Here is an 11,300-nt window from a genome sequence, read left to right as displayed (position 1 = left end):
AGCCCAGGCAAGAAGGCAGGGAATGGGCAAGGCCTGTGCCCACGGAGTGCCCCCTCTGATGGAAGGCACGGTAGCTTTCCGAGAGTTTCATGTGGCAAATTTCTATTCACATGTCATTTACCAGAACCGGGTCACGTGGCCACCCCTTTGTACTCACACACCCGCAAGAGGGGCTGGGGAAGTGATCATTCTGTTTGGACCCATTGCCATCCCGTTCAAAATCAGGGTCCTACCCGTGAGAAAAAGGGGTGGGGAGCAAGCCCTAGTGGCTCTGTTTTGTGTTATCTGCATGGAAACAGATTGTAAATGTGGTTTTGTATCTTGCTTTGTTTTTTTTTCACCTACCGATATGTGCTTAGAGATTTAGCTTCTTGTAACTCTGATCTGCCGGGTAGCATTCCTCGGCGTGGATGTACCGGAGTTTAGGCAGCTAGTCTAGGCAGATTTCTCCTCGAAAAGGGTCACTGTTCTAAGCAGCGCCTCAGTGCGAGTCCTCACGCAGCACCCTCGATGCCCATGTGTGTTCTGACAAAACTAGAACTGCAGGTGGACGGCCGTGTCCCTTTGAAGTCCTGGAAATGCTCCCAGATCAACACGAAGGTTTTGCCAGTTTATGCCCCCTCCGACGTGTGATGAGATCATTCCCTGCACACCCGTCGGCCGGTGTCGCCCCTAAAACTCTTTCTTTTCCCTCTGAGACGGGAGCAAAAATCATTTTCGTCTCAATCTGCACCCCCCATGATTAGCACGGACGTAACCACAATTATTGCACTATATATTTATCATATTATCACAGAGGTGCTGGCTATCTGTTTTTGTTTTTGTTTTTGGCTATCTGTATTTTCTGATGTGTTAATTTGCCTTAAATTAGCTGGCCATCATTTTCTACTGAGCTGCTGCTTTCCTTCCTGATATAGCATGAGACCTTTTCTAGTCTGGCTGTAAATCCTTATTTTTTAAAATCACCTTTATTCAGGTATAATTTATGTACAATGAACTGCATCCGTGAAGGCGGACCTTCTCAGTCTTGGTACGGTGGACATTGGGGGCTGAGTAACTCGGGTTGGGGACCGGCTGGGCTTCACAGGATGCTGTCAGCGTTCCTGGTCTCTACACGAGACCCCAGGAGCACTTCCTGCCGGTCACGACAATCACGAGCATTTCAGGACATGGGGACGACATCACCCCCGGTTGGAACCTCCAATTTAACATGTACAGCCGTTGAGCGCTGAGAGATGTGTGCCCCCAGAATGTACTGGAACCTTCAGGATCTTTGTATCAAGGCTGCATATATTTACCCCAGTCTGAGGCTTGGCTTCAGATCCAAGACCTGCCCCTCAGTAGAGTCGCCTCATGCCTCTGTAATCAGTTTCCCCAGCTGTAAAATGGGGATGATAATGCTGACCGGCAGTGATGGGTGAGGCTGGAGGGACACAGGATTGTGGCTGGCGTGTAGGAGGCGCTCAAAAATGCTGCATCCCTTTGCTCGGCTCCTGCTGCGAGCCGGGCCCTTTGCGAGGTTCTGGACGCGGCAGAGAACAGGACCGCAGGGCCCACGGGCTCAGCTGGAGGAGGCAGAGAGCAAACGAGCAAACCAAGGCTGTGTGAGAACATGGCTCGCAAAGTGTCCTTAGGATGCTGCTGATCGGGGCCGGGACGGCAGTCAGGTGGCACAGCGCGGGAGACACCTGGGTGAGTCTGGCTTTTGGGGGGAGAGCGAGAAGGTGACAGCTGAGGAGATGCTGGAGCAGCAAGGAAAGGAGATCCAGGCGGAGGGACCAGTGGCACGAAGGCAGCAAAGCTAAAACCAGCTGGACCCGTTTGAGAACAGCGAGGGGCAAGGGTGACAGACACAGCACCCAAGGGGAGGGACAGAGGTGAGACTCAGGTCAGAGAGGCGAGGCGGTGGGGGCAGATCAAGCAGGGCCTGGGCCTTGGATAGGAGTTCTGTTCCAGGCTCACATGCAGTGAGAAGCCATTGCCCGGTTGGTAGCGGGTGAGACACGATCCCTTGGTTCACGGACATCCTCCTGCCCCTCACTCTGGAGAAGATACTGGAGACGCCGCGGAGGGTTCCGGCGCCTCAGGCAGCGGTCTAGTCAGGACACAACCGGCTCTTCTCTAGAGGACCCAAGGCCTCAAAGCCCCACTTCCATCCATTTTCCCACCTAAGTCTTAAACCAACCCTGAGAAGCCAAACTGGGCTGCAGGCACCCATTTGACAGATAGGAAAACTGAGGTGAAGCCACACAGAGGGGAAGAAAATGGGCCTTGAACCCAAGGCTTTCTCATCGAAACCTGCTTTTCTTTAACCCCAGGTCTGCAGCGCTTGGGGGGAGGTAAGTGGGGGGGAGCCTATTCTCTCCCTTCCTAAAATGCCCCACGGATCCGGACCGAGTCTGCAGTGTCCTGCCTGGGCTGCCCACAGGGGAGGAGGGCCCTACCCACGGCCTCAGGAGAGCAGGGAAGGGCCAGTGCTGAGGGCCGGGCCCAAAGCCAGATAAAGCTGGGGCGGGACAGGAAGTGCGGTGGGCCCAGAGCCAGGTGGGATTAGGATTTGGGGCCTGCCCCACCTGTGGGTACCCACAGGGCCTGCTCCTTCTGGCTATGCCCTCTGCCCGGTTTCTGGGCCCGAACCTGGGACTCCTTTCTCCCCCATCAGGTGGAGTCTTGCAGCCCCAGACCAGGGTCTGTCCCGCTTCTGCTGGGTCAAGCTGGTCTTGCTCGCCCCCTGTCACCTGCGCCAGGCTGTGAGCCCCAGGATCTTATGTGTAATCGGTGCCCTGAAAATGCTTGTGTGGCTGAACGAGGGCCTGCCTCCGTGTCTCCGCCATTTAGGCTCATTTGCTACATGCCAAGGATGCGCTAGTTGCTGGCGGCGAAGCAGTAACAACCACGCCCAGTCCCTGCACACAGGGACCTGGCCGCCCGGCCGGGCTGGCAGCCGAGGGTCCCGGGAACACCGTGCCCAGGGCCAAGGGTGAGTGTGGCAGGGGCCGCCAGTGTCCGCCGCCTTCCAGCATCTTCTTCCTCATAACGAGGGGGAATTTCGGAGAATTTAGCAGGACACCTGCTGCCCAGGGAGTGATTATACTTCCCAGCCTCCTTTGCAGTCAGGTGTAGTCATGCGACTAAGTTCCGGCCAAGGGAGTGTTAAACAGAAGTGATGTGAAACCACGTCTGGGTCCTCCCGTTTAAAAGAATGACCCTTCTCTCTTCCCGAGAGCGGGACACAGAGGTGACGGAGGAGCTTGAGGGCCACTCTGGACCTCACCCGAGCTGGATGGCCGGGAACTAGACAGAAGGACCAGGCTTCTAGGATAAACTTTGGAGCTAAAGCAACTCACCAACCTCGAACTTTGCACCTCAGTGCTGGAAATGCCATTTTGTCCCATTGAGCCACTGTGGGTCTCTGTTCCAGCAGCTCAGATGCAAGCTGCCTGATAGAGAGGAACAGACCTGCGTTGTTGGGGGTGCTCAGAGGTGCTTATTTAACCTGCCCTGGCGGGGATAGGTGTGGAGGGCTTCCTCGAGGAAGTCTAGGAAGTCTTTTAAATGGAGTCTTGACAAGGGAGAGGGTTTTTCTAGACAAAATATCAGGCAGAGGCATGACCTACGGACAAATCTAGAGGCAAGAGAGAACATGGGACCCTCGCCGCACCTGAAGAAGCCAAGGGCGGCGGGAGCCTAGAGAGGCATGGGGGTAGACGGAGACGGGGCTGAGCGAGGCTGGAGCCGCCTCCACGGGCCTGGGAAAGCCTTGTTAAATCCTTTGGATTTTGCCCTCGGGGCACAGGGGAGCCATGGGAAGCTTGGGGCAGGAGGGGGAGGTAATCTGATTTGCCTCTTGAAAGCTCTCTCTGGCCTCAGGGCAAGGAATGGGTTTTTTTTTTTTTTTTCCGTTTATTTGAAAAAGCTGAAGCTCTGCTATGTGCCAGGCGCTGAGGATTATCAGTGAGCCAAACAGACTCGGTTCCTACCCTCTGGAGTTCGCAGCCTGGCGGGGGTGAGGCATGAGTCACATAATCGCACAAATAAATATGAAGCCTGATAAGAGCAAAGCAGGGAGGTGCGGGAGGCGGTGAGGGAACACGGGGGGGGGGGGGGGGGGGGGGGGGGGGGGGGGGGGGGGGGGGGGGGGGGGGGGGGGGGTGTCAGGCGGTGGGAAGAATTCCATCCAGGCAGAGGGAACAGCACGGATGGCAGCAGCTCTGGGAACAAGGCGGGTCAGGTGCAAGGCGACGATGGAGGTGCAGACATCGGGCAGAGACGGGCCACGCAGGGAGCCTCGAGGGCCAGCCAGCGTTGGCCTGAGCAAAGTGGGCCACCCCAGAAGCGGAGGATGGGGCACGAATTTGGAGAGAAGACCCCGAGTTCAAATAGGGTGTGCTGGACGTGCCGCCATTCAAGCGGAGATGGGGAGCGAGTGGCCAGACACAGGGGTCTGGGGCGCGGAAAGGCTCCAGGTGCTGCGGGGGTCCCGACCCAGAGCTCGCCAGCGCAGCCGGAGCGGGTGGGGTGGGGGGACCCTGACGCAGGCCAGGCGCGGTGCTTCCGGGACACGCTGCCCCGCGATTGAGCGCCCCGTCCAGTTTCGCCCTGCACCCATCTAGGCTTCAGGGGCCGCGGCCCAGAGCGAATTACAATGTGTCTAAGCCAACCATGGTCATTCTCATTTCCCTTGTCAGTGATTGGTCTGGAATTGGGCACGTGATGAGATCTTGGCCAATGAGAAATCTGCAAGGGGAGGGTCTGGGAAGAATTGTCTCCCTCCCAAAAGGAGACACGTGGGAGGAGGAGGAGATACCCCTCCTCTTCTCGTATTTGTGTGTTCTCACGCCTGTGTGCGATGCCTGGAGCCGCAGCAGCCACCTTGAACTTGTGAGGAGAGACATCTATACTGCTTAGCCGGACAATGAAAAGAATGCGAGTTTTCGTTTACACCTTTGAATTAAACAACCTTATTAGATGAAATTATGACTCTCCTTTCCCTTTCTTTTTCTTTTTACTTGTCTGAAGGTGATTGGCAGCACCGGCTGAAATTAGTCCTGCTGCTAATATACCTCCAAAGGTTTGTTTAGCATCTTAGAAATACGTTTTCTCTTAACGTTTTTTTTTTTTTACCACCTTTAGCCAAGTGTTGAGTTCCTTGTGGCTGAACACAGTCTGATTGATAAAGTGCTTCGTTATGCATGATCTCAGGTAATCCTGTCCATCCCCCTCTGAGATTGATGTTTGATTATGGCTGTAAACAGAGGCTCGGGTCAGGTAAGTGACGTTCCCAAGATCACAAGTTACAGAGCTGGGATTTGAGTCCAGGCTGGTCTGCTGGGAGAGGGCAACTGGGCTAAGGCTACAAATCTCCTTTTAAAAGTCTTTCCCCCAACACGTTTTAGTAGGAAACCATCGTCCTGTTCTTATTTTTCCCTGGAAAACTGTTATTATGGTTGGTGGGAAATTTAGAGTGGGCTGCGTTTCTTTGTACATAGTTAATGGCTTTGATTATATGTTTCTGGCTTCTTCATTCTGAGAAAGGCTGCCATTGGGTGTACAATATAATCAAATCATTTCTTATGTAAACAGCCGTCTGGCACAGAGTCAGCGGCAGCTCCATCGGCGGGAAGGTGAAAATGAAAACTGTATTCCTAGCTCCTGAGAGCAATCTGTGATTCAGCAGGAACAGATCAAGGGTTAATGACAGGGAGTTGGGCAAAGCCTGTGGCTGTGGCTCTGAGCATTATCAGGAGGCAGGAACAAAGAATGATTGTTAAATGGGTTTGTTACAAAAGTTATTTCCTAATGTAATTCATGAAATGCCTGCCAGAACATTAGGCACATCCTTCGAAAGCACAAGGGAACAAAAAAAAAAAAAAGAAGAAGAAGAAGAAGAAGAAAGAAAAAGAAAAGAAGGCTTCTAATGTCAACAATTATGGAACTCTTAAGAAGGGTTAATATCTTTATCTTTAATATACAAAGAGTTGTTGCAAAACACTAAGAAAAGATAAGCCCCTTATTATAAAATGGATTATTCACATATAAACACAAAAGTCAGGTGATCCTATGAAGAAAAGATCTAGACTGTCAGTAATCAAGGAAATGGAAATAAAAGCTATAATGAGATGTCGCTTTCTACCTATCAAGTTGGCGTAGAATGGCAATGTGTGCCATGACATTCAATGGGCAGAAATTTAACTTTGGGATATTTATCCCAAGGATATTTATCCTAAGGCCAAGCATTCTCTAGGGTGTTCCTTGTAGCAGTGTTTATACCCAAGGGTGTTCCTTGGAAAACTGGGGAAAGAACCCCCAAATTCTAAGTTATGGAGGATTCACTGAGAAAACAATGTTAAACTTAATTAAGTGCTATGTTAAAAATTAAATTGCATTAAACAAATATAGAAATTATTATATTAAATTGTCTTCTTTAATGTTTTTTTATTTATTTTTGAGAGACAGAGAGAGACAGAGCGTGAGCAGGGGAGGGGCAGAGAGAGAGGGAGACACAGAATCCGAAGCAGCTCCAGGCTCTGAGCTGTCAGCACAGAGCCCGACGCGGGGCTTGAACCCACGAACCGTGAGATCACGGCCTGAGCTGAACCCGGACACTCAACCGACTGAGCCACCCACACCCCTTAAATTGTCTTCAAGTACTAATAAAAACGGCAATCTGGAAAGAGGCTACAACATATTGTATAGAAAACATGTTCGCATGCATGTTTCAGTTTGTGCCAAGTTTTATGTGCTCATACGCATGTACTGAAAAGTCGTCTAAAGGATGTTTACCGAAATGTCAGCACCATTTATTTCTGGGTGGTAGGATTTTCAGTAATTTTTACTTTCCTTTAAATCAGAGTTTCTCAACCTTTGCTCTGTTGACACTTGGAGCCAGATAATTTTCTGTTCCAAGGGACAGTCCCAGGCATTGTAGGATGTTCAGCAGCATCTCTGGCTTCTACCCACCAGATGCCAATAGCACCCCCGCCTCCCTCCCCAGCATAACAACCAAAAATGCATCCAGACATTGCTGCACGGCTCCTGAGGGGCAAAACCGCCCTCAGCTGAAAACCACTGTTTTAAATACTTTTCTACATTATTTAAATATTTTAACGACAAGCACATATTGTTATCATAATCAGAAAAACAAACATACTTGAAAAAATATTCAGTAAAGTCATTTGTGGCTTTGTGAATTGGCTGTGGGTTTAGGCAACGGAATTCAATCAGAGAGCAGAAAAATCTGTTATCTTCTTGCCTTTGATACGAGGTTCTGGTGAAATATCTGGACATGAGGCAGAGTCTTTCCTGGATTCGTCTTTGCTCAAGGAACAAATTCCTCAGATCTTGATATAATTAAACAACTAGGGTGGCTGATTTGGCTGTCTTGCCCCCTCTCTCTTCTCTTGGTGATGACTCTCATTTGGGACAGTGCCCGCACCTCTCATGCGGCCCTTCTTCTGAGGGGAGCTGACTCTTCCTGGCTCCAGGCCTAAGCTAATTTTTTACTCTCACCCTGTGGGGCCCCTGCGTGGCTCAGTAGGATAAGCATCCAACTCCTGCTTATGATCTTGTAGTCTGTGAGTTCAAGCCCCGCATCAGGGTCTGTGCTGACTGCTCAGAGCCTGGAGCCTGAGTCAGCTTCTGTGTCTCCCTCTCTCTCTGACCTTCTCCTGCACTCACTCACTCTCTCTCTCTCTCTCAAAAATAAATACGCATAAAAAAAAAAAAAGGATCTAAATCTCACCCTCCAGCTGTGGCTACTGGCTCGGGATGGACATATAACCAGTTTGGCCCATTGAGTTTAGAGGACACTTAATGTCAGGGGCTTCTGGGAAAGATGCATCCCAAGTACTCTTAGAAGCCACTCAAAGAGACCTTCTTCATCTGAACAGATTGAGGCCTGGACTTGGCTGTACCCATGTTAACACCAGGAAGAAAACCAGAGAGAGAAAAAATCAGCACACAGAATCACAGAGCTGGGTGAAACGCAGAGGGAAAGAGCTGGAGCCCGATCGAACCGAGCCTGAAGCTCATCTATCATTAAACTTTTGTTTATGGGAGCCAATAAATCTCTTTCATTGCTAAGTTGGTCTGAGCTGAGTTTCTAGTACTTGTAGCCCCAGGCAATCTGTTACAGGTCCCTTTCAGGACCCCGAGACTTCTACTATCATGTCATTTCAGCAAATGTTTTGGACGTTTCCAGGACGCCAGGCCCAAAGCCTGATTCCAGGGGAGCAAAGACGGCACAGTCCCTTCCCTGATGGACATGCCGCCCGGTTGGGGGTGGGGGCGATGGGGATGGATACAAGGCAACAAATAGGCAATGCAGCCTGTGCTGTGATGAAAGAGAGTCAGGACAGTCCAGGCCTGGGGCAGGGAGAGGAAATCCTGGCCGGGCCAGTCTTAAAGGGACAGTGGGGTGCGGGAGCAGGCTGTTTAGACAGAGGGAGCAGTGGGTTTCCCAGCCTGGACATTTGAGAGACTGTTGTTCAGAGCAGGGAACCACCTGAAGGAAGAAAAGAGATGCTGGGGGAGGGGACGTGACCCCAGAGGACTGTAGGGGACCCGTCACAAAAGGGCATGGACCCCGGTCCCTGGTGCAAACCAGCTGTTAGTGAAGAAAGTGGGGGGTTGGGGAGACGGCGCTTCTCAAAATCCAGCTTTTCCGTATTCCAAGGATAGAAAGACCAGGGAATCAGTAAAGATGACCCTTCATGCCTAATAATCTGTCAGTAGCATTCGGTCCACACAAGCACGGCTAAGGTGGAAGGCAAAAATGAACCTGGGCTCATGGCCTGGGAGGAGACAAATAATCACCTAATGACTCTAAAAAATGTAAAGTTCAACCATGCTCTGAGGTCTCTGCTAGAGGCGTTTGACAGGCCAGGAAGGTCGGGGAGGGCTTCCTGGAAAAAGTAATATTTGAGTCGAGAGCTGAAGGATGAGAAGGAGTTCTCTTGGCAAAGTCAGGGAGGAAGGGGTTTTAGGCAGAAGGAAAGGCTAGTGCAAAGGCCCTGTGGCAGGAAGGAGTAGGTGAGGATGAACGACTGATATTTGAATAAGTTCTTTGCATTTATGCTGTGCTTTCCACGGGTGCCGGCAGCAACCGTGACTGTCACCATGCCATCTGGGAGGCCTTTCCATCGCCGTTTACAGACGAGGAAACAAGCGTAGAGAAGCACAGTGACCTCCCCAAGGACACACAGCACAGAAGCAGCGGAAATGGGAATTGAACACAGATTCTTAATCCTTTCCTGGGATGCCTCCTGTGGATCTCAGCCAGCAGCTTTCTGTCCGATGGGATATTTTTCCACTTTGGAAACTCAGCAATGTTCAAGGTGTGGCCAAGGATCCCCTTGGGCTCCCGGGACCCTTTCCGGGGGCTCACAAGATGCTTTGCCTTTTTCAGGCTCACCTGACGTGAGGGTAAAGAGTTTGAAACGTTCATCGATAGGTATTTAGATTCCGTATCGAACTGAACTTTCAGAACCTGCCAGTGGTGTGTGTGGGCGGAGCACCAAAGAAGAGTTTCCTAGCGTCTCAGCCTCCCTCCCTCCAGCGAGGGGCCTGCAGGAAGCCGGCCGGTCTACCGATGCTTCAGACCAAACAAAACATCACGACGGCGAAGGCGGCAGCAGACACGAGGATCTGGATGTCCTGTCCCCGATCGGGCTGGCCATTTGAGAAAGTTGCAAAATGTGAACAGGGTCACTAATGCCAATTTCTCACCACATCTTTGTATATTGAAATATAGTTGGGACGCATGGGTGGCACAGTCAAGTGTCTCTCTCTTTATTTTAAAATTTTTTAATGATTATTTATTTTTGAGAGAAAAAGAGAATGTGCAGGGGAGGGGCAGAGAGAGAGGGAGACACAGAATCCAAAGCAGGCTCCAGGCCCTGAGCTGTCAGCACAGAGCCCGATGCGGGGCTCGAACCCACGAACTGTGAGATCGTGACCTGAGCCGAAGCCGGACACTTAACTGAGCCCCCCAGGCGCCCCAAGCGTCTGACTCTTGACCTCAGCTCGGGTCATACTCTCAAGGCCCGTAAGATCAAGCCCCGCTTCGGGGTCTGTGCTGATAGCTCAGAGCCTGCCTGGGATTCTCTCTCCCTCTCTCTTACCCTTCCCTGGCTCATACTCTCTCTCTTTCTCCATCAAAAATAAATAAAAATAAACCTTAAAAAAAGAAATCTATGGTTATTTATTATAAAAATATGTTAATTACATTAACACATTCTGGATTTAGTTTTAATTTTTAATACAAATAGCCGTTGATATAACCCACTCAAACGAAAGCTCCTGGGGTCTTAATTGTTTAAAATAGAAAAGGATCCGGAGACCCAAGCACTAGGGACCGCAGCATCAGCTGGCGCGTCCCCCTCTGCCCTGCACCCCCGGCCCGGCCCCTCCCCCACATAAGGCCACAGAGCCAGCCTGGACCCCCCCCCCCCGCCCTCCGCCTCCTGGGGAGGAGCAGGAGCAGGACACAAAGTGCAGGAACTCCTATCTGTGAAAACAGCATCTTGCAGGGAGCAGGGCGCCCCCACCCAGAACCAGGGGCAGATTCCAGGGGCAGAGAGGAGCGAGGCAGCTGTGGCCGAAGCCCAGGACTGAGCTCAAAGAGGCCAGCAGTTCAGCAGGCTTCTCTGTGGTTCTGGAAAGGCAGCCTCCAGGCAGCCCCTGGGGTGGCCAGGAAGTCGTCACAGGCCCCCAGGACACAGGCCGTGGGGAAGGGACAAGCCGGCCCCAGACCCATGTCCCTGCTCTCCTCCCGGCCCTCACACCTCCACCTTCGGAAGGACAGGAACCCAGGAGAAGCAGGAAGGGGTGGTGGGAAGAGGAAGGGGAAAGAATCCGTCCTCAGACCAAGCTCCCACGAGCCTGGCAAAAGGACGGCCCCGCGTGGAAATGACGTTCAGTTTGCAAAAACCCACAGAGCCCCTAAAGCTTCTCCCGCCACCTCACGGGGAAAACCCCCACTGGTGTGAAACGTGACCTCCGGGCCAGCCCTCTTTCTCTTCGGGCATCAGAGAGGCTGAGTCACTTGCTCCAGGCTGCAGGGCAGACGGGCAGAGCCAGGACTGGCACTCAGGCCCCCGCGCCCTTGGCCGCCCAGCTGTGTGGTTGAAGGAGGCTGTTCGGCCCCAAGGCCTGGGCAGCCTGTGCCAGAGTATGGGGCTCAGGGTCCGAGGCTGGGCCTGGGGTTACACTCCCGGGGCTGCAGGTCTGGACCCCACGGGCACCCCCCCCTCCCCCGCTGCTATGGTGGGCCGAGGGCTGGCTGTCAGCGCAGGGCGTGC

General features: G+C 52.2%; 1 long non-coding RNA gene across 1 annotated transcript; it reads left to right on the top strand.

The window, feature by feature from the left end:
* Positions 1-4,228: 4,228 nt before the first annotated feature.
* LOC115275523 lies at positions 4,229-8,054 on the top strand. Its single transcript, XR_003901603.1, has 3 exons — positions 4,229-4,319; positions 5,134-5,202; positions 7,890-8,054. It is a non-coding gene; the product is annotated as an uncharacterized LOC115275523 (long non-coding RNA).
* The last annotated feature ends 3,246 nt before the right edge of the window (positions 8,055-11,300 follow it).

This window comes from Suricata suricatta, chromosome 12 (assembly GCF_006229205.1).
Source record: "Suricata suricatta isolate VVHF042 chromosome 12, meerkat_22Aug2017_6uvM2_HiC, whole genome shotgun sequence".
Lineage (NCBI taxonomy): Eukaryota > Metazoa > Chordata > Mammalia > Carnivora > Herpestidae > Suricata > Suricata suricatta.
This window is presented reverse-complemented; position numbering and strand designations above follow the sequence as displayed.